Source organism: Pinus tabuliformis, chromosome 1_2 (assembly GCF_031772625.1).
Source record: "Pinus tabuliformis cultivar Carrire ecotype Pingquan chromosome 1_2, CPIR1, whole genome shotgun sequence".
NCBI classification, from domain to species: Eukaryota; Viridiplantae; Streptophyta; class Pinopsida; order Pinales; family Pinaceae; genus Pinus; species Pinus tabuliformis.
This window is the reverse complement of record NC_142298.1, coordinates 1,319,708,573-1,319,733,118: the sequence shown is the minus strand read 5'-3', so window position 1 is coordinate 1,319,733,118 and position 24,546 is coordinate 1,319,708,573.

The following is a 24,546-nucleotide window of genomic DNA, read 5'->3' as shown; positions in this document are numbered from 1 at the left end:
GTGTGTCTCAGATTCAATATTACTGAATTTTTCTAGAGAAGGTATAACAAAATATTTGTGGGACAAGTTAAGGACTTTGTACCAGTCTAAGTCCCTGGTAAATAAATAGTTCCTACGAGAGAAACCATATAACCTAAGGATGAGGGATGGAGACCCAGTGACAAAGCACATGAACACTTTCAATATTGTGGTAAGTGAGTAATTATCTACTGATATTAAGATTTCAAATGAGGATAAGTGCATCAATCTATTATGCTTTGATCCGAATTGTATCCATGAAGAATAAGAAAAGCACCATGACTGTATCAAATCAGGACAAAACTTTGAATTCTAGAGCACAGAGCAATGAGGAAGACCTATAAACAGTGGCAGTTGGCAGCGAGCAAGGAATGACGAGGACCTCGGTCAAAGTGCATTGACCGAGGACCATGGAGACTACACAGGAGGCCAAACTAGTATCTAGGAATCCCGGATCAGGAAAAGGAGGTAGTTTCTGATGCGCGATTAGCATCACTGGGAAAAACCCCTCGAGAAGGAAAGCCCCGAAGCACTCGATCGCATGGAAGCCGGGAAAACCGTGGGGAAAGCGCTAAAGGCTAAAGGTGGGACTCGCACTCCAAAACGGGCGGTATTTATCGGGGGCACCCTTGGGCGGTAAGAGGAATTGAAGAAAAATGAGTGATTCCATTCAGCACCCGACGCGTGGCAGGCGGAGGAGAGAGAAAATCACTGGTCATCCGCGCTAATGGTTGAGCAAGTCAACCACGCGATATGAGCAAATGTTGTCGGATCTTGGGGCTCCAGATCTAATGGCTGAGAATGCGCCCGATGAAAGAACCGGATTTAACAGGGGATTGAGCCGCTATGTGTAAGGATTTGAGGTCCGATTTGATCGCGGAGGTGGCAGAAGAGTCATTCGTGACGTAACCGAAGAACTGAATCGATGAGGAAAAGCTGGTGCAGTTCATAAGAGGACAAGTGGCCACTCCTCGCGAGCTGTTGATGAAGACGCAGAGACAGGGAACTCCAAGCGAGTAGCAGCAGACGACCCGACGGAGGACGGAAGGGGAAACGAGCAGTCATGAGATTGTTTTGCATTAAAGCCATAAACAGACAGAACATAACACAGAGGAAGAAGAACATAAAGAAGAAGACGAAGACAAAGAACGAAGAGACAATGACGCAAAGAGCAGAAATACAGAGAGCTGAGCTGACCTGCAGCATAAAGCAGCATTGAGCCATCCCTAAGAGGATCTGTTGGGGAAATGAGCACCACATTGGGCTCCTTCCACTTAAGACCAAAGAGGTCAAGAGCTGGTAAGGAGAAGAGTCTGTGCACTCTAGTGGCTTGGGGAATCCAAGAAACCACCCTGCCAAGCAATTCTATTTCAGGAGATTCAGTTTGAGCTCCTCATTGTATTTCTCTGCTTTAAAGACATAATAAAAGAAGGCCACCACTGAAAGTTGGACTGGAGACGTAGCCCTAGAGGATAGGGTGAACTCCTTATTAATTTGTTGCGTTCTTGTATTTGATTACTATGCTTCTCTGCTGTTTTCTATTTCTAGTGTCTGTGTATTTTGCAATCTGATCTATCCGTTGCCTAAAATAACATAGACACACACCAACACATGAGTCTGTAATACCTTCATTAATTAATTAACTAAGGTCACTTAAGGGTGATTTTCAGATCAAGTGGTATCAGAGCTTTAGGCTGTTAAGGTTAGACAAGCTTGTGTTGGTTTAGCTGTTGAATGCTAACTAGATCAAAGCTCAAATTAGGAGAAGGAGAGTTGGTCGAAACTAATCCTGAAATTGGGAGAGTCTATTCTCGAAAGACGATATCAGAAGAAGGCTCTATAGGGCTAGACCCTCAATTCATATATAGTTTCCTATCCATAAATTCCATGGTAGAAGAAATGTATAGGGACTTTAGAAAACACAAGGATGAAGATTCATCAGGCTCTAAACAGGACAAAGGAGAAGATGAGTCTCACTTCCATGAACACTCAAAGGGTAGAGGGAAAGAAGAAAGCTTTCTCACACCTCCTAATAGCCCTGTACATAACAAGAAAGCAGCTTTGATTAAGTTAGATGTTAAATTTGATTTAAAATTTAAATATGATGGAGAGTTGAATGCAAAAAAGTTGGACAGTTGGATTAGATAAATTGATGTTTATTGCAGAGTGCAGAGTATTGATTCAGAGAAGAGCAAGATTTAGCTGGCAAGCCTACACCTTGGAGGCACTACCTTGGTTTTGTGGGAAGGCAGGACCCAAGCTGACCTGAAGAGACATGGGAAGACCATCTCTGTTTGGAGTGAATTTGTTTCTACAATCAAAAAGCAGTTCTATCCATTGGCCTACATGCAACAAGCCATGATGAGTTGGCAAACTCTTCGACAGTTGAAAGCGAAAAGTGTGCAACGGTACACTCAAGAATTTAGAAAGAGAGCATTGATCCTAGGAATCTCACTAGACTCACCAGAGACTCTTTTGAAGTACATTGGTGGTCTACACAGCTACATGAGGCACACCATCCTCATGTTTAATCCCACTAGTATAGATGAGGTATCTGTACAAGCTACTCATCTAGAAGCTAGAGGAAAGAATAGAAGTCTAGAAGTTGGGGAACCATCCCAACCCACTGCAAGCAAGAATAAGGAGAAAATAAAGCATAAGTGGAAAGCAAGGAAGGCTAACACTGTACAGAAGAGCAAAGCTTCATGCACTCACTGTAAAAAGGATGGGCATGATGACGAGCATTGTTGGATTATGCATCCAAAGATGAGACCTAAGAAGTTTGAGGGCAAGAAGAAGAAGACTACTGCAGCTATTCAGAAAGATTTGGGGTCAGACTCAGGAGATGAAACAAATATTGCAACTACAAGTATAAAAGGTAAGAATTCTGAAGCATCTACTAGTAATTCTGCTCAATCTATTATTGATGAAGAAAATGAGAGAAAAAGACATGAGCTTTTCCATATTCGAGTTATTTCCAAACATCAAAAGATTGATACTTTGTTTGATAGTGGCTCACAAGTAAATTTAATTTCTGAAGCAATTGTAAAGAAGTTGGGATCAATAACTACACCTCATAAGAAACCATACCCATGAGGATGGTTGAATGATAAAGCACAACTACAAGTGACTAGATAGTGCAAACTCAAGTTTTCTTTTGGGTCAGCATTTGTAGATGAGGTTGAGTTAGACATAATTCCTTTGGATATATGTGGAATTGTTTTAGGAAGTCCTTACTTATATGACAGAAAAGCTATTTCCTATAGAGCTGAGAACAAGTATCTACTTGTTAAAGATGGAATCGAATACTTTGTAAGAGCTCATCAGCTCAAGAATAATTATACTCTCATAAACTCAGGGTAGATGAAATGAATGATAAATTCATGTAAACAATTCTTGTTGATGGTTGTAAAGGAAAAGAAACCTGATAAAACCAATGTATTTGAGGACTGTAATGCTAAATAGCAAGATGATTTAGAAAAGGTTATTTCAGAGTATGATATCTTGTTTCAAGAACCTAAAGGTCTGCCACCCAAAAAGAAAATAGTACATGATATTATTTTGCAGCAAGATGCTCCATTGCCTAACATTGGAATGTACAGGTTGTCTGCTTTAGAGAATGCTGAAATCAAGAAGCAGGTGCAGGAGTTGCTCGAGAAAGGGTTCATCAGACCTAGCACATCACCATGTGGGTCACCAATTGTTTTGGTGAGAAAGAAAGATGGCTCGTGTAGAATGTGCATTGATTACCGAGCATTAAATAAGATAACAATAAAAAATCATTATCCTCTTCCTCACATAGATGATCTTTTGGATCAATTGAAAGAAGTTGTTTATTTTTCCAAGCTAGAGTTGCACAGTGGATACCATCAAGTCAGAGTTGCGGAACAAGATGCATGGAAGGCTGCTTTCAAAACAAAGCAGGGATTGTATGAATGGCTAGTTATGCCTTTTGGCTTAACTAATGCTCCTGCTACTTTCATGAGATTAACGAATGATGTACTCAAACCTTTTCTTGATGATTTGGTTATTCTGTATCTGGATGACATTCTGATTTTTAGAAAAATGTGGGAAGAACACTTAAAGCATGTTAAGCATACATTAGATGTTTTGAAAAGAGAAAAATATTCATGTTAAACTCTCAAAATGTGAATTTTGCAAAACATCTCTGAATTATTTGGCTCATATAGTAGGGGGTGATGAATTGAAAATAGATCCCTCTAAGGTGGCAGTCATTGTGAACTGCCCTAAACCTAAGTCTGTTACAGAAGTGAGAAGCTACTTAGGGGCAACACAATATTGGAGGAAGTTCATTTCTAACTTTTCCTCAATTTCAGCTCCCTTACATGCTTTGACATGATTGAATAAGGTGTTTTAGTGGGGAGGCAAACATCAGAAAGCCTTCGACACCTTGAAAGAAAATATTAGTACAACACCTATACTAGCACTGCCTGATCTTCAAAGACCATTTGAGATCCAAACAGATGCCAGTGACTATGCCATGGGAGTAGTGTTGACATAGCACGGTATGTTCAAGAGAAATAAATATAACAATCAAGAAATACACATTCAAACCATGTACACCATGATTATCTGGAAAACCCCAATTGGGGAAAAACCAATCAACAATAGATCTATTATTGTCCTTGGCTAAAACACAGCCAAGCCGACCAACAACCTGAGCTTTCACCACTCAACCATGGCTACCTACATTGGAGAATACACAAGCCTTTTAAAGGCTTCAACTACCTGTAATACCATGGGCTCAATACCATGAGTCACCAATACTAGGTGCCCAAAACCATAACTGTTAACCATAACTGTTGACATAACCTCAACTCCACCATAGGGTCAAGATTATCTAACATGGTAAACCCACATGTTATCATTCTGAGACATTTAATTCTGCAGTAGTTAACTATCCTACATATGATAAAGAATTGTATGCATTAGTACAGAGTGTGCAAAAGTGGAAACATTACTTAATGGGCAAAGAGATAGTAATACATACTAATCATTAACCACTTCAATATCTACACTCCCAAACTAAGTTGTAGCAATCAAGACACTACAGGTGGATGGGTTTTCTACAACAGTTTCATTTAGTCATCAGATATAAAAAGCACATACATAATAAAGTTGCAGACATGTTATCTATACCCATTATAAGTGCATCTACTATACTTAAGCATAATCCTGTGTCACATGAAAGCTACATTGAACAATATGCTCAAGATATAGACTTTAAAGATGTATATGCAACTTTAAGTCAAGGAAAAAGAGTAGAAGAATTGGACTATCATGCGAAGGACCGACTCTTATACCACTGTGGGAAGTTATGCATTCCACAAATTGAGAGATTAAAGATAATTAGAGAAGCACACACTTCTCTGATATCAGGTCACTTTTGGGTAAGTAAAATGGTTACACAGCTGCAAAGATTTTGTTATTGGCCAAAAATGAATGAGACCGTTTCTAGATATGTAAGAGGGTGTATTATGTGTGCTAGAAGCAAGCCCAACAATAGAAAAATAGGCGTGTACACTCCATTACCAGTTCCTTCTCACCCTTGGGAAAGTGTTTCCATGGATTTTGTTGGAGGACTACCTAAATCTAGGAAAGGTCATGATTATCTATATGTTGTTGTGGATAGGTTTAGCAAAATGTGTATTTTGATACCTTGTAACAAGCATATTACAATTGAACAAACTGCAAAACTGTTCTTTGAACATGTATGGGTTCATTTTGGATTACCCACTTCCATTGTATCTGATCAAGACACCCGATTTTTGGGGAAGTTTTGGTCATGTCTATGGGAACTAATGGACACCAAAATGAAGAAAAGCACAACTTTTCATCCACAAACTGATGGGCAGACAGAAGTAGTTAACAGGACAGTGATCCAGTTACTCAGAGGATATTGCAACAAACATCCTAAGCTTTGGGATGAAAATTTTTGTTATGTGTAGCATGCTTACAACATAGCAAAACATTCTTCTACACAGAGATCTCCTTTTGAGACCTGTTTTGGTTTCACACTAAGGTCTCCTTTGGATTTTGTCTTTGGTAAAGATACCACGTTTGGTGGACACAGTGATGTGGACAAGGCAACTAGGTTCATTAAACAAATCCAGGAGATCCACCAAGCAGTACAGGAACAACTGGAAAATAGCCAAGCCAAATACAAGGCAAGGCATGACAAGCATCAGATGGAGCATAGTTTTCAAGTTGGTGACCAAGTCTAGCTGTACATCAACAAGGACAGGATGCAAGGTGAAGGTAAGAAGCTAAAGCCTATCAGGTATGGACCCTTCCAGATACTTGAGAAGATTGGTGAAAATGATTTTCACCTTGATCTACCAGCTTACATGCACATCTACTCAGCCGTAAATGTAGATTGCTTGAGATTGTTTGAACCTTCACTGACTGAGGATCCCGAAGAAGAGAGTCAGTTGCCTTCTATTGATGACCTGCTACCTGAATATCTTAATGAATTGCAGGAGGACACAGTTCTGGACAGAAAGGTGACGACAACGCGCAGAGGAGATGTTGAGTACCTCAGAATTGGGCTCAAAGGTTCAAAGCCAAGTAGTGAAAAGTGGATAGAGATTGGACAAGTGAGATAGTTGTACCCTCACTTGAAAACCAACTTTTGGTGGTCCAAAAGCTTTTTCAGTGGGAAGGCTGTGATCTGAATTGGATCCATGAAGAATAATCAAAACACCATGACTGCATCAAATCAGGACAAAACTTCGAATTCTAGAGCACAGAGCGATCAGGAAGACCTCTAAACAGTGGCAGTTGGCAGCCAACGAGGAACAACGAGGACCTCAGTCAAAGCGCGTTGACCGAGGCCCATGGAGACTGCGCAGGAGGCCAAACTAGCACCTGGGAAGCTCAGATCGGGAAAAGGGGGCAGTTTCTGATGTGCGATTAGGCAAAACCCCTCGAGAAGGAAAGCCCTGAAGCGATCGTTCGCATGGAAGCTGGGAAAACCGTGACGAAAGCGCTAAAGGCTAAAGGCGAGACCCATGCTATAAAACCAGTGGTATTTATCGGGGGCACCCTTGGGCGGTAAGCGAAATTGAAGAAAAGTGAGCGATTCCATTCAGCGCCCGACGCGTGGCAGGCGGAGGAGAGAGAAAACCACCGCCCATCATGCGCTAACGATCGAGCAAGTTAACTGTGCGATATGAGCGAATGCTGTTGGATCTAGGGGCTCCAAATCTAACGACTGAGAACGCGCCCAATGAAAGAACCGGATTTAACAGGGGATTGAGTTGTGATGTGTAAGGATTTGAGGTCCGATTTGATTACTGAGGTGGTAGATGAGTCATTTCCTGACATAATCAAAGAACCGAACTGATGAGGAAAAGATGGCACAGTTCGTAAGAGGACGAGTGGCCACTCCCTGCGAGCCGTTGATGAAGACGTAGAGACAGGGAACTCCAAGCGAGCAGCAGCAGGCGACCTGACGAAGGACGGAAGGGGAAACGAGAAGTCATGAGATCATTTGGCGTTAAATCCATAAACAGACAGAACATAACATAGAGGAAGAAGAATAGAAAGAAGAAGATGAAGACAAGAATGAAGAGACAATGAAGCAAAGAGCAGAAAGACAGAGAGCTGAGTTGACCTGCAACATAAAGCAACATCGAGCCATCCCTGAGAGGATCTGTCGGGGAACTGAGCACCACATTAGGCTCCTCCCACTGACGACTAGAGAGGTGAAGATATGGTAAGGAAAAGAGTCTGTGCACTCTAGTGGCTTGGGGAATCCAAGAAACCACCTTGTTGAGCAATTCTGTTTCAAGAGACTCAGTTTGAGCTCATCATTGTATTTCTCTGCTTTAAAGACACAATAAAAGAAGGCCACCATTGAAAGCTGGATTGGAGACGTAGCCTTGGAGGATAGGGTGAACTCCTTATTAATTTGTTGTGTTCATGTATTTGCTTACTGTGCTTCTCTGCTGTTTTCTATTTCTAGTGTCTGTGTATTTTGCAATCTGATCGATCCGTTGCCTAAAATAACATAGACACACACCAGCACATGAGTCTGTAATACCTTCATTCATTAATTAATTAACTGAGGTCACTCAAGGGTGATTTTCAGATCATGCTGTCTACCAGAATCGTGGGATAGTCTGATTTTTGCCATGGGCAGTAATGTAACTACCTTGAAATTTGATGAAATAGTCCCAACTTTGTTGTTAGAGGAGATGAGATGGAAAAACATGGAGAGAGAGAATGAAGATACCTTGTTTGTAAGAGGACACTAACAACACAAAAATCGAAATAATCCCTCAAGTGGGAGATCTAAATCTCTAGGAAAATTTGTAAAGGTATGCTATAAATGTGGAAAACAAGGGCAGTATAAGAAATATTGTAGATCTAAAACTCCCAAGAAAGGAAAGGTATTTGATGATGATTCATTTGTAGAGGTAAAAAACCACCTCAGATGAAGGTGGGGATGTGTACTTGACTTCTTCAAGTATACATGTAGATCATGAAGCATGGTTGATTGAATCAAGCGCATCCTCTCATATGACTCCCCATAGGGAGTGTTCCTACTCAGAAAATGTCAAAGGATTTTGAAATGCAATGATGGGATAATTATCCTCTTCCTTGGACTATAAGTTTCTCAAGAAATCAAAGTAATATTCATTGCTTAAACCAAATACCTCAAGGAGATGCTCAAGCAGTTTCCAACGAAAGAATGTGCACCAGTTAGTACTCCTATGATTATTGGATGCAATTTAAGTAAGGGTGATGAATTTCCTAAAGTTGATTCATCACTTTACAGGTCTATGATCAAAATTATACTATACTTGTGTTGTAGCATACAAACACCCTCCAAAATTTTGCCTTAGCTTCGTTTTGGAGCCTCCCTACCAACCATCCTTAGCAGCATGTCTTGCACTGTCAAGTACATAGGCTTGAGTTGAGTTTTAGTGGCCTGTCAGCCTATGCATGTCAACTTGTTTGTTCCCTACCCACAGGCTGTCTTTCCGGACTTAGACCATTTTATGGCTAAGATGCTCCCCTTGAAAATTGCGTAATTCTAGAGGGGAACCAACCTTCCCTCTAGAAATTGTGCAATCCTACTAGGCTCCAGAATTTCCCAATAGAGTTAGGCAGCCCTCCCTCAGAAAATTGCACAATCTAGCCCGACACTGGGCTTCAACCCAAAAATTTCGCAATTTTGGGAGGCAATGACTTGCTGACCACAGAAATTGCACAATACCTAAGGGAAAACCAGCCTTGCTCTGCCCAAAAACTACCCAAATTTCATCCCCAGGCTTGCAAACTACTGCATGTGTCTTCAAGTTGACCAGTTCCCTCCAGGACTGAGAAATCTTGATTTGCATGCATGGGTTGCTTTTTCCTAAAAGGCAAAAAGAAACATGCAAAAAACATCCCTAGATTTTGTTGGCCGGATAAATCGATTTTGCGGACAAGGCCGATCTACATAGTATCAAAATATAGTCTAGCAACAAATGGACAAACAAACCTATTTTTCTCTAGACATATGCGATTTATAAATAAATCTACAAAGGTGTTAAGATCCTACCTTAGATCCAACGCTTGTTCGTAGTAGTCATCCTTCAATCGTTTGAAAGAGTTACCCTCCAATCGTTCGAAAGAGTTACCTATAGAGACCTGCAATAAAAGAAAAGCAAACATTAAATAGCACATGCATAGAAAATATTATAAATCATGCCTATTATGGTGATCAAGGAATCCATAAAATAAACCATGAATCAACAGCTTATTGAGAAAAACAAACTTATTTATATTAACTTTGAAGTAGAAGAACCTTACAACCTTTTCAGCCTTGATGTTGAACAAGCTGTTCTTGGGGTCTGAAACAGGAATTTCCTTTACTTTGACAAGCCTTGCACTCTTCCAAATGAGATCTTAGAGGTATATAATCTCTCCTCAGAAAAACTCAACTAAAGAAGACTAAGTTCCAACAGCGTTTCACCTCAAAAATATTCAGCTTCTAACCTCCTAAGTAACCAGCCCAATGCTTGATTTTATAGTGCAGAGGAGGAGGTTACAAGTCTATCTATGAAGTGATAGAATCCTCCTTCAAAGGGATAAGCTCCTCACATCAAGGGGTTAGCTCCTTAAGGCATGGGATGCATGAACCTTAAGAGAGCGAACTTGCCACCTCAAGATTCCTTCTAGAAGCTTCTAGAAATGACTGAAAGTGAGTTTTTTAGAATATACTTACGCCTTTTTAACTTTTACAGGTGTCTGCACCTTTAACACAGAGATAGTGCGGTCAGGTGCACAACAGACTTGACTATTAGGTGCGGGACCACAGGTAATGCAAAGAGAAAGTGCGGAACCAGAGTTTTAAAGACTTTTGTGTGCTTTATCTTATTTTCAAGGCTTGATATGAGGAACTAATGCTTTAGACCTGCAGAGGGGGAAAGTATGAGTAATAATGAACTCACACAGATAGCAGAATGTCAAGGTGACAATTTTTAGTGCAACATATTTTAGGGATATATTTTTAGCAGGTAGAGGTTACATGGAAAGATCGTTTTAGAAACTTCCCACCAACTGTTGCTTCTTCCTAGATTTGTGACATGTGCGTCATAATCATCATCCAATCAAAAATTATTTATTCAACGTTGTAGAGGTCATTCGTCACATTGATCTTGGAGCTCTGACATCCAACATCGCATCTAGGTGTCTTTGGCACAAACAACTCAACTTTTTCCAGGTAAGTCCGCTTTACATGTCTTTTTCTGCTTTTCTGTCGCTTTTTGTATTTCGCTTTGTGTGAGTGTTGTCTGCTTGGTTTCAATGAATGCTTGTTGTCGTTTTGATGTATGTTAGCTTGTACAAGCATCATTTTAGTTTTTATTTGCATCTCACTGTTATCGCATGCATGACATTGTTTTTGCACTAACGATCATCATTGCGGTGACTCGCTTCACACACATGCATGCTTTCCCATTTTTGAATCCTACATTCACTGTTTTCATGCATGATCATTCACTCTTGATTACACTCAGTCTCGCCATGCATTCAAACCTTCTCATGTTTTCAGTCGCTTGTCAGCGGGTCTAGGCTGCTTTTGCCCAAACCTTTCCTTGCCCGGACAATAATGCACATTTTTGGAGATGAAGGCTCTCGCTTCCTCCTAGAAAATGCACAAAAATAGCCAGCACTGACCTCCAGGATTTCTCTATGCAATTCTGGGAGGCAGTGCTCTGCTGGTCCAGAAAATTGTGCAATGCAGTCCCTGGGCTTGCATGCCTTGCTGATTGAAATTGCTTGTTGTGCAGTTTCAGTCCCCAGTAAGCCAACTTGGACTATGCATTGTGTAATTTCAACAGACAGTCAACCTCCTGACAATCTAGACTGTGCCTTGCGCAATTTTGGCAGTCAGTCTCCCAGCCTCTTGGTGAAAATTGTGCAATATTTACTGTCAGTCACCCAGGTATGTTGCATGTCGGTTCTCAAATTTGTTTTGGATTTCTGTTATGAAACCAGCTCAAGAAAAGATAGAAAAGATAGATCAACGCCTTAGAATTCAGCCTCTTCGAGGGGGCAACCTCCTTTACATTACATAAATGAACAATTCTTGGATGATACAAATGAAAATACCTCCTTTCTATATATAGGAGTCTAAGGGGTTATAACATAATCAGAGCTGACATAACAATAATAATGTAAGGGCACAATAATAACAATAGTGGGCTTCTATGTGGCACAATAGTAACAATATGGGCACTACATGGGTACATCAATATAATAAGTGGGTTATACTAACAACAATAGGGGGTTACACTAGTAGTATAGGGGCCTAACAATTTCAACTGACAGATTGCTTGCCATGAGTCTCGCTATGTCTCCATGTATCGCAAGTGTTCATCTGTCTCTCAGTAGTTTAGGTTTAATGGCATCCAAGAGAGCAAGGTCAAAGGACACCGTCGGAAGTGCAACTGGAGATGTAGTTGAGCAAGTGTCTATGAGCTTGCCGATTTACGAAGATACCAAGCTTCTCGTAGACAAAGACATCAAGTTGAAATGGTAGGGCATCAATGACACATTCTCAGGCACATTTGAGGAAGATCTGGAAGACCATAGGGTCTATGTGAAAGAAATCTGTGCAAGTGTGGTTTCCTTGTATCCACGAGGCGCGTCATTAGCCTGAGGAAGAACCATGTAGATATTGTCACAGATTCTCCAAGTTCAATGAATTGGTCAACATAACTGTGGAATGGTTAGCAAAGCAAAGGGAGGCAACATCTCAGAGAGAAACATCATCAACAACAGTAGAGGGTAACATACCTGCACATGAAAAAGGAAAGAGAAAGGTTATTGATAGCATAGAGGTAGAGAAAAGATGCAAGTTCAAAGCAGATCCACTTGTGTTGAAAGCATCTTTGGAGATTGAGGTTAAGAGGCGACAATACGACAGGAGGAATGCGCAAAGGCAAAGAGAGAAATAGAGGATGGAGGAAACAGAAATAGAGTTGCAAGAGTTGAAGCAGCAACTTCGATAAGAACAGGAGTTGTGCATAAGGGAGAAGGAAGCACAACGGGGACATACACAACAGGAAGGGCAACATGCACAGATTGATGAAACTGTGCCCATACAAGTAGTAGACTCATTTGAGCAGCTGACACAAAGCAGCCAGGGTGAGAAATCGCAGGAGTAGGACTTAGATCAAGAGATTGAATAGATGCTAGAACAGATGGACACAGACGTGGTGCAGCCAAAGTTAGATCAGGATGCAGACCTCATGCTTCATGACCAAGAGGTCACCCCGCCCGCTTCACTAGATCCAGAAGAAGAGAAAGTACCAAGCGATCAATGAGACATAGAGATCCTTGAAGACAATCTGAAGGCGGAGATGCACAACATATCTTTCGACGAGTCACAACATAGAGTTGTGCAGTCGCGCAGAGTGACTACTTCGGATGTCCATGTATCTCATGCGCAGTTTGAAGAATGAGTGATCATGTCTAATGTGCGTAAACATCCATCAACATTGATCGATGCTACCAGAGCATATGCAGAAACCACTAGCTTGAGTGTTCGATTCTTGATAGCAGAGAATGAGTGGATGGATAAAGAGCTACAAGCGACCAAGTAGGGAGGAGAATAGGTTACAACATCCACCAGAGCAGAGTTGAGGAGAGTGATACTGAATGAAGTATTGTCTCTTGAGACATTCATGTGGACGTTGTATTCCAGATTTGGCACCATGCATAGGTAGTTGTCCATCTCAACGGTTGGCAACAACGCTGTGTTAGGAGAGCACATATCTTTTCAGACCTGCACATTGTTTTCAACCACATGCATACATGGACAATGAGGTACAAAGGAACCCCATTACACTTGCTCAAGATGATGAAGCCAAAGGCGGTAGAGTTGAAGGCATGCATCCAGAGTTAGATCCGGAACTATGAGGAACTCCCGCAGCTCATCACCAATTTGCAGGTTTCACATGCACGGGTGTTCAGGAGCATGGATGTCATTGTGCACACGCATACAATCCCATCCATCAGCACACTCATTGAGACGAAGACAAAGAATCAAGTCCGACTGGAGCTGGACATGTACTTTTACGAGTTAATGAACATAGCCTCTAGAGCAGACTTAGAGATCAACGCAGACACTATGCATCAGTATGTTGTTGGTCCGGCCGCACTCAAGACTATGATGCACATGTTAGAAGATGAGTTGGATAGAGGAGCCAAATAAGTGTACCTAGATGCAACGGAGGCAAAAGTTCATTTCCAGAAAGATGTCACCACAGAGTACACGGACACCATCATGGACTACCAAGCTTGGCATCAGTTCGCCACCGTTGATCATCATGAGGATGTCAAAGAGTTGGTCTTCCCACAATTGTCCAAGTCTTAGTGATGTCTTGCATGGATTGCTCAAGCCTATTTTGTCTCACACGGGTACATGTGCAGATTGTATTGTAACATCTTGTAAAAGTCAAAGTCCAAGTGTCGATAGTTGAATGTAACAATCATGTAGTAGGTGAAGAGTCACAAAGGGGGGCTGTCAAGGATCACCCTACCCTTTTCTATTTGTAGAACCTCATACTCATTGTACAGGCTTTTGGGAGCCAAGATTCCTATAGGAGTATCTTAGAGAAAGCTTGGAGTGTATTGTAATGAGCCTTGGCTTCTTCATAGTGCAGAGCTAGCATATCTCTTTGGAGGAGCAAGTGACAGTGACTGTAACGTTCCATTGTCGAGACTAGTAGTTGGACATGGTTGTATGTATGATTGGAACTTTCACTTTCTTAATATAACAGAGCCATCATGTTTAATGCATATGTTGTTATTGTATTTCAGCTATCTTGGTTACTCTAATGATATATGTAGTTGCTCACTTACACATTCATGTATGGACTCTTTCTATATATGTATGCATGAATCTTGTTGAAATGTGATGTTGGTTTAACAATCACTTTGGATCATTGATTAAAATGCCTTCCTGCTTGTGATGTATCTTTGCTCGTGTGTTCCCTTTCAAGCCACGTGTTCCCACAGGTTTCCAAGGGGCGCACTCATCCCACTTTCTGGGTGTTAGAACCCTTCATGTACCTTTCTTGGCTTGCTACGCATGTCACACCCTTGCTACAAACAAGGACATCCTACTTACCTCTGCATGCAATTGCAGTCAAGGTGATACTATACAATCCACTGTTGGGACTCCTACACCAAACGATCTGAGGTCTAGTGGGACTTATTACCGGGGAGATCCCCTAACATGTTGGCGGGTCCAACACTATCAACATTTTTGGCGCTAAAAGGAGGGCCATATGATAAGCTGTGTCCTGTCATCTCGTTGTGAATCTTCGGATATCTGTCATGGAGACTGTTAGAATCCTCTCTCTACGATGTCTATATAATGTTGAACCTGTCGACATCATGAGGGATTTTTATGATCTCTTGTCAAAATTCACGTACAATGGTGAAGGCGAAGTGGCCTGGCCTGAATACTTACACGACTTCCTTGCATTCCTTGAGGATGCATATGAGTTCGATGAAGTCGAGGCCAACTTGTTGCTTTCACACACACTTCACAAATCCCCACAACGATGGTGCCACAACCTGTCTCACGGTTGTGTGCACTCACTTAGGCAATTATGTGATCTAATTGAGTCTACTTTCCATCATTTTGATCCCGAACCTCTTGACAAAAAACTGTTAAAACAACGGAAGACTCCACACACGTATGGATTTTTGGCAGCGCTTCTGTGTACTTCAATTTGAAGCTTTGAAAAACCAGATGAAATTCCAATATCTTTGGGAAAATTTTGAATATTTCCTTAACAAATCAGTTAATCCCAAGATGAAGTTGAATTTCATGCCCTGCTCATACTTTGGTGATGGAGCTACGCAATCACAGACAGACAAAGTCGTTGTCACAAGTGACTGTCTACCATCCCCTCATCAAACATTGTCACCACCATATAGTGATGTGGGAGAACATGCACACACGTATGTTCAACTGTCACATCCTCCCAACATCACTTCTCTCAATTTTCGCACAGAATTGGTTACGAAACCCATGGGTTTTCACATGCACTTGTTATCTCAACCTTCGTCTTCATGTTCTGCTGATCCTCCAGATTGCACTGTCCCGTGTTCTTCTGTTCCAGACTCTACACATGTTATGAACAAGGATCAATCCATCGACGAAGTTGGTGTTTCACAACAAACCTACGCTATCATTCATGAAGAGCATGGCTGGGAACTTGAACATCAACCTGCAGCGAAGGATGATTCCCTTCTATTTGCGCCTCCTCCACTTTTTCATGACATCTTCGGTGATTATGATATCCCTAATTTTTCTTGTGTATTTCCATCTATGGATGCACCCATTATTGACCATTGGCAGAACACAATGGATGTTAGTGCATCATTCGACATTGGAGATGACAAATCATTCATTGAACATCCACTTGATTTTTCATCTGCCTTTTCTAGGAGCGTAGAGGGTGAACTTTCTCACTTCTCATCTACCCCTCTGTTTGATTCATCAGATCATGAGGATGTAGATGAAATCATTTATTTTTTTATCATAGCTTTTGTGATCTTTTTACTCCTGTATTCGATCACAATGATGATTCTATCACTATTGATCTTTCAAAGCCACCTGTTTGTGATGATCTTTCTGTCAACGAAGTCGAAACCCCGCAGACTGTCAAGGCACTTTAGCCCAACCTGATGGTTTTGTCAGGCCCTTGGTCTCCTGAGGTTGGTTTCACTTCCGATCAGGAAATTGTTGAAACACCCAAGGCTCCTCACCACTTATTTGTATGCATTGAATATCAATCCCACACATAGATTTTGCTTCCTCCACTCGAACTATGAGATCTCATCGCTCATGCATTAGAGAAATCTTACACAGCAAGCACACATGCGCGACGTAACTTGTCTTTGTTTCTCTCATTTTCTTGCATGTCACAATCAAGAGAATTCATATGCTTAACATCTGCATGCAGTGTAGCACAACACCATGGTAAGTCCATGGATTGCATGTCATGCTCTTTCACTCATTTATTTTTTGTGGACACATTTAAACTCAGAGTGTGTTTGTCTTCATTGTTATATCTTTCATGTTTGATGGTTAGCATGACTGTACTGTTTGCGAACCATGCCTTCACCAACATGGGTTGACCAATGTGTTAGTGGCTGCATTGGAAGTATCACCTTACGTAAGCAGACCTGTTGTGGAGGTAAATCCCCTCTGTGGACAGAGGCGATCCCTACTAGCCCAGACCGGGTCTAGCAACAATCACACAATGCTATCACGCAAGTTCCTAATTGCAAATAAAAAGTGGATGGTGAGAACCTACTTGGATTCCAACGCTAATGTTCGTAGAAGAGACGTCGCTCTCGTTCCTTTGCCTCGGCCGGTCACGATCCCCATGATCTCCGTGATTGGACACCTGCACATGCAAAGAATAACACGAATACAAGCATAAAATCTAGTAGATGCAATTATATATCAGTCAGAAAAGATATAACTCAACATCAAACATAAGACAATGAGAGTGGAACCATAATGATAGTCATCTATTATTGATAAATAACAAAGAAGAATACAACCATTGTTCTGACGTCAAATCCTCCTTTGGCTGGGTAGTCAGCTACACAAGTCTTGCAAAGCTTGTTGGGATGGGAACAAGCCTCTCTCTCTTTGGGTGACAAGAATCTCCTTATTTAGATTTGGCCTTATGGGTGCAAAGAAGGCTCTTGCAGCTTCAAACTCTTGAACTCCTGGTATTCTCTATCACTATGCTGGAACTACTGACTAGCTTTCTCAAGGAATAGAGGCAAGCTTTTATAGATAGAGAGGAAAGAGATAGGATCAACCACATTATTCATGGGATTGGATTTATCACTTGGAAACTTCCATGAAAGGTGGCAAACCACTTCCCTTCTATGGAGATTCGAAGCCAAACCATCCTAGCTCAACATAGATTCAGTTGGTGAATGGGTTGAGGAGAACCTTCGGAAGTTTTTTGGTTAGAAACTTTACTCAATTCGGTTGGCGCGAGTGCGACTCTGAGACAGAGCGCCAATGTCACGCCCTATTTAGAGGATTTCCCCCATTGGCGCGGGCAGTACACTGTGGACCCACACTAATGCAAAAAGAGCTGTTTTCATGGGTATTCTACAGGAGATGTCTTCAGGGCATATGAAGCTCATAATTAGAGGAATATGATGCAAGTGGTTTCAGGTCATGTCACTTCTCACAGGTCCCGGAATGAGTCCTCCGGTGTGCGGGTGAGGGGTAACAGGGACGGTGAAAAACGGTGACAAATTACTGTGTAACAAGACCCATGCACCATTAACTTAGGAGTAGGAGTAGTGTTTGCTTCTTGTCTTGTTTGCTTGCATGCATGTTTTCTTCTTACTTTGTGTGTTTGTTTGCTTGTTTACATTCGTAGGTTAGTTTCACATGACTATGTGCGACTCTTGAAACAAGCAAGGTAAAGTACAAGAGGACTTGTGCAGTTATCAATACTTGGTTATCTGTCGTCCTGTCTCTGTATGAAGAACTTGTTGTCTTCAGTCCATGATACACCAATGGAAAATATGTTCTGTTCGAAGTGAACCTTGATGAAAACACAATGCTTGCGCGCTAACTAGTATCACCTACTCTAGTCGGTTGTTTTGGGTTAACCCTTGTTAGCTCAGTCAAGTAGAGTAAGGTGAGGGGGAAATCTTAACAAGCATGTTAGAGGTATATACAAAAATACTTCTCTAAAGGAACATCCTCTTCTGCTCTCAATAAGTCAGGATCCCTCTTCTGCCTCTGAAATGAATAAGTGCTATGCATAGTCATAAAAAAATGAAAAATGAAAATATGAATTTTTTTGAAAAATGAAAAATGAATAAGGCGAAAGAAGCGAGAGGCTTCATGCGCATAGTGGTGATTCAAGTAACTCTATCGGGGTACTGACCAGGTTCACTGGCAGCATAGCGATTCTTATGTTCCTGCGTGACTCCGTCGGGGTACTGTCTAGGCCTACTGGTAGCGGAGCAACACTAGAGATGAAACTTAGACTCTGACTATCAGATTTCTTGCATACCAATATACCCATCATCCCAATGAAAACAACTATGTTGACTTGGCTTGGAATGTGTGCTAACCGATCAAGAGCATGGCATATGCTACATCTTTCAATCAAGCTAGTTTGGAAACCAAGATGATCAAAGAACTGAACAATACTTCTAGAGGTGTTAGACTTGCTTCTCACGAAATAAGGTTTATTCAGAGTGTCAGAGTTATACTAGTGTGTTGCCAAGTGTTGTAGTCGCTAAAACCACCCTCCAAATTTGTTCCCTAGGTTCGTTTTGGAGCCTCCCTGCCAACCATCCTTAGCAGCATGTCTTGCACTGTCAAGTGCATAGGATTCAACTGAGTTTAAGTGGTCTGTCAGCCTGTGCATGTCAACTTGTTTGTTCCCTACCCAGAGGATGTCTTTCCAAACTTAGAACATTTTCTGGCTGAGATGCTCCCCTTGAAAATTGCGTAATTCTGAAGGGGAACCAACCTTCCCTCCAGAAATTGTGCAATCCTGCTGGGCTCCAAAATTGCGCAATATAGTCAAGCAACCCTCCCTCAGAAAATTGCACAATCTAGCCCAACACTGAGCTTCAACTAGAAATTACGCAATTCTAGGAGGCAGTGACCTGTTAACCCTAGAAATTGCACAATTGCCGAGGGACAACCAACCTTGCTCAGTGCAGAAACTACACAAATTTCATCCCCAAGCTTGTAGAATGTTGCATGTGCCTTCAAGTTGACTGGTTCCCTCCGGGACTGAGCAATTTTGATTTGCATGCATGGGTTGCATTTCCCGAAAAGGCAAAAAGCAACATGAAAAAAGAATCCCTAGATTTTAGGGATCTATTTTTAGCAACTGGAGGTTACATGCAAAGATCTTTTTAAAAACTTCCCTCCAAGTGTCGCTTTTTCCTAGATTTGTGGCATGCGCATCATAAACCTCATACTCTCAAAACTTATTGATTCAACACTACAGAGCTCATTCCTTATATCCTTCTTGGAGCTCTAACGTCCCACATTGAATCTATGAGTATTCGACACAATCAACTCAACTTTTTCCTGGTAAGTCCACTTTACATGTCTTTTGCCGCTTTTTTGTCACTTTTTCTCTTTTGGCTTGTGTGAATGCTATCTACATGGTTTTAATGAATGCTTGTAGTTGTTTTTATGTATGTTAGCTTGTATAAGCACCGTTTTAGTTTTTATTTGCATCTCACTGTTATCGCATGCATGACACTATTTTTTCACTAACGATCACCGTTGCAGTGACTCGCTTCACACACATGTATTCTTTCCCATTTTTGAATCATGTATTCACTATTTGCATGCATGATCATTCACTCTTGCTTACACTCAGCATCGCCATGCATTCAAACCTTCTCATGTTTTCAGTCGCCCGTCGGCGGGTCTTGGATGCCTTGGCCCGGACCTTGTCTTGCCCAGACAACAATGCACATTTATGGAGATCAAGGCTCTCCCTTCCTCCCAGAAAATGCACAAAACTCACCAACACTGACCTCCAGGCTTGCTCTGCGCAATTCTGGGAGGCAGTGTCGTGTTGGCCTAAAAAATTGCATAATGCAATCCCTAGGCTTGCATGCCTTGTTGACTGAAATTGCACATTGTGCAGTTTCATTCCCCAGCAAGCTAGCCTGGACTGTGCATTGTGCAATTTCAGCAGGCAGTCAGCCTCCTGATAATCTGGACTATGCCTTACGCAGTTTTGGCAGTCAATCTCCCAACCTGCCGGTGAAAATTGCGCAATCTTTACTGTCAGCCACCCAAGTATGTTGCATTTCAGTTCTCAAATTTCTTTTGGTTTTCAACTGATTGATTGCTTGCCATGAGTTTCACTATGTCTCCAGGTATCACATGTGTTTTTCTGTCTCTCGGAAGCTCAAGTTCAATGGCCTCCAAGAGAGCAGGGTCAAAGGACACCGTCGGAAGCGCAACTGGAGATGCAGTATAGCAAGTTTCTATGAGATTGCCGATTTACGAAGACACCAAGCTGCTCGTAGACAAAGACATCAAGTTGAAATGGCAGGACATTAATGACACATTCTTAGGCACATTTGAGGAAGATCTAGAAGATGGTAGGGTCAACGTGAACATCCAAAAGTCTGGATTGTATCGGATTGCATGCAGGTATCCCGCGTTTCCATGCGCGGACATGATCTAATGGATCATCTTGCACAATGATCTTGAGACGATGGTGTTAAGAAGTGTCAGTGGGACAAATCTTGTTACCTTGAGGGTGAAGGACATTCAGCGGATGTACCACTTACCGCAGCTGGTGATTATGATGGAGACACCCTTCAACATTGCAAACTCTAGAGACATCTTGAAGAGCTGGGCGAAAGAGCTAGCCAAGTTCAATACAACAACCAACCAGGTTTACAAGATGAAGATACTGCGAAATGTATATTAGTACTTGGTCATCTTTGCATGCTGACTATATGGCCAAGAGAGCACAGAGACCTTCCTGCAGAGTTGGGTGATCGCGTTGGACCAACTGGCCAACAAGGGAAGAGCATGCAACTGGTCCAACATTCTGACTCTTAGTTTGAAGGAACAGGTAATAGAAGCCTGACATCCACCCAAAGGTTAGCAAGCAGATATTTACATGTTCGTGGACATTATTGGTGAAATCTGTGCCCGTCAGCAATTCCTGGGCTTGAGTTGGGCATGGACACCTTCGGAGACCTTTGTGCACACTTACTGTAGGTTTTTCTTCGAATGTAGCTTTTGCGGAGTTATCACACAATTGTCAGACCAATTTATCACCCCGATGTACAAAATGATACTTGAGCAGGATCCACCTTCAATGTCGTAGGCAGTGATGGAGGAATTGATCAACATAGCAGATTGGTATGCCTCACCCCTTGGTACCTTCATGTAGAATTTCCTGCAAATTCTCTACAAATCTACCTCTGAGATCTATGTAGAAAATTTGACTGTAGATTAACTCAATAATGAAATATACCAAAGAAAAATACTATAATCTACTTCTACTATCAAACTTGTGCAAGCTTAAATATTGAGCTAAACACATATAACTAGAAGAAGAAGAATCAATGAACCATACACATGAAAATACTTTGGGGAAAGCCTCAGATAAAAACCCCACTATCTATATTATCATACAAGGTGGAAATACATCAGAATTATACAAAGACTTAGCTCTCACAGTTAGCCAGCTCTCAGTACAATCTGTTAGCGCTTGAAATTTCACCTCAGGCTGAAAAAGGTAAACTCCAAGGCAACATCAAACCACTTAGCCTCGTAGCTAGCCCTACGGGGCAGGAGAGGGCTCTCTCCGGTCTATCTCGATAAATATCTTCAAAGGGAGAGATAACCAATAAGGAAACACTGATTTTAGACTAGTAAACTGATAAAAGGTTTGAATTGGGAAGTTTAAGATTTTGGTGGAAAATCGGGGAAAGGCAATTTTGGGTGCGGGGATTGGACACAGTTTTTGCAGTGGGTTCTTTGGGGCAAGGTAGGAGACTGTATTGGTGCCTTTGAATTAAGTGAATGGATAGGAATGACCGGTGAGGGGCTAAAGAGAGCAAGAAACCTTCAAGAGTTCTCTTTAGACAGATGAAAACATAAATATTAAGCAAACTTAAAAGCAGAGCATGGCAATCATGAATTCTACTTTAACACTTCATTTGCCTAATTTGCAGAAGGAAAAGTGAGAAGATGAATCACATAACAAACTTACAAGTACAAAGAGAAACACACCATCAATACATGTAACCACAGGAATCCCAAAAAGGACTGCAAAACCCTGGTCTTTCTTCCTTTGCCAAAATTGCAAAGATACAATGAGTAATACAATAGAGCTTTCTCCCTCAAGAGTCCAACCTTCCAACCTCTGAAAATGACTAAGAAAATACATAATATAGGCAAGCTAACACCTTTCCTTGCCTCTAGGGGTCGAGCTCATCCTTCTAGGAGCTGTTTCAACCAATTCTAAACTGAGCACTAAAATCTAGGCAGTCAAAACAACTTGCCTCTATAAGCTAGGAAACCAATTCATTCATTAAATGTTTGCTATTTCATGAATGAATCTTCTAGAATAGGTAAATAAGTGTCATGTCAACATGAAAATACATTAATTACATCAAAGAGGGTGAAAAATCCCATCACAAGTCAAAATTGGTCAAAGCTGGGCGAATTCCTGAGCTGTAGATGAATTCCTGTGAAAACTGCCCAACGGGTCGCGCCCTCTTCCTGAACGGGTCGCGCTACTTTGGAGCTGATTTTGAGGTACTTCCAGGTGTCCAAATGAGGCAAAAGTGGGCTTGTTGAAAAGGCCTGGATGTCTACTTTCCAACCCAAGTGGAATTTCTTAATTTGGTGGTCATTTGCCCCTCCAAAATTGCAATCTCCCAAGACTGCTTCCTGTGTGTCAAAAATGTGGCAGAAAGTCATTTTTTGCTTGTTTTTTGACTTTCTGGAGGCCCAAAACTTGGTGAAATTTCTTGGCAATGGCTGAGCAAGTGTAACTTTCCATGAAAAATCCAGAAATGCTGAGTTTTCCCAAAATGGAGTTGCCCAACGAAAGGGTCGCGCGCCGCCATTGGTGGAGAAAACCTATGTTTGGCACAAAAAATTCACAATTGACAAAATTTTCTCCAAATTTCTTGAAATTTGGGCTGGGAGTCCCCAATCAAGTACCATGCTCAGTCAAAGAGGCTTTGGCCAAAATTTGGAGTGGATAAGGCCTTTTCCGTCGTTTTAGTGCCTTGGCCAACCTCCTTGGATCTAGCGATTGTATTTTTAACATTTCTCTAAAACCATGACACCTGTGTAAAAATTGAAGGAGGTTTTTCTTCTTTGGCATGTTGTGGACAAAAACCTCTCTCAGTTTTCCAAAATTCATCTTTGATTGCTCTGAAACAGCTTTTGAGTGAAACTTATCCCGATGTGTGAAACAAGGACATTTGTCGAAATGAAGCGAAATGAAGGGGATAAGAGGCTTCTAAATTCTTGGGGAAATTTTTGGAAGTAGGGAGGGATGTTAGGAAGCAGGGGAAAGTGGAATCGCGGAGATCGAGTGAGGGGAAGGGGTCCAAAAGGGCAAAACACAGGCCCAACCTAGAAAATTGCCAGGTTGTAGCTAGAAACTAGGGTTTGTGCAAAAATGAGGATTTTGGGGGATCTCAGTGATGGGAAGCATTTGATAAGGTATATGGAGGATAGGGGGAGGTGTATGAACATCTGGATATAAGTTTTGCGGATGATTTGACCGTCCAAGAGAAATTGCCTTCAAAACCCTAGGAGAGGGAAATGACCTTACCTAGGCGCAACTGAAGCATGAACAAGGTGTACAATGACTCATTAGACACTGAGATGATAATGAAAACCCTATGAATGATGATAGAATCAACTGAATGATGACATGGAATTACATTTGGACAACTTTAGAAGGAGTGAAAGCAAACCCTAGACCTAATGCCTAGTGACCAAATTTTGCTTGAAGACTCACTGAAATGACAAAATTTGACCTTGACACTTTAAAATCACTTTGTAAGAGCATATTTGATCACTGGAGGAAGGCTGGAAAGACTGACACTAACACAATCCTCCTACATTCTCACAAGAAATCAAAGCTTCTCACAAGCCTTTTCCTCTGCCCTCCAAGCTCCTATTTCCTTGTGTAGTTTCTCCTGGGTGATCCTCTTTTTACCAAGTGGAACACTGATCTCTCACACTGGTCTCACACCTTGTCAAAACTACGCAATCCTCAAGGAACCTTTCATTGACTGCATGCATGAGTTTCCTTTATAGGAAAACAAATGCAACTGATAGTACACTGTCCTTGACATTTAGCTCAACTGGGTCTTTCTCAGAATAGACATGCATGAGTTTCTGATGAGGGAATCTTCAGTTATCTGGAGTACATTGGTTGAGTGCATGCATGCATCAACTGACTGATAAATCACTAT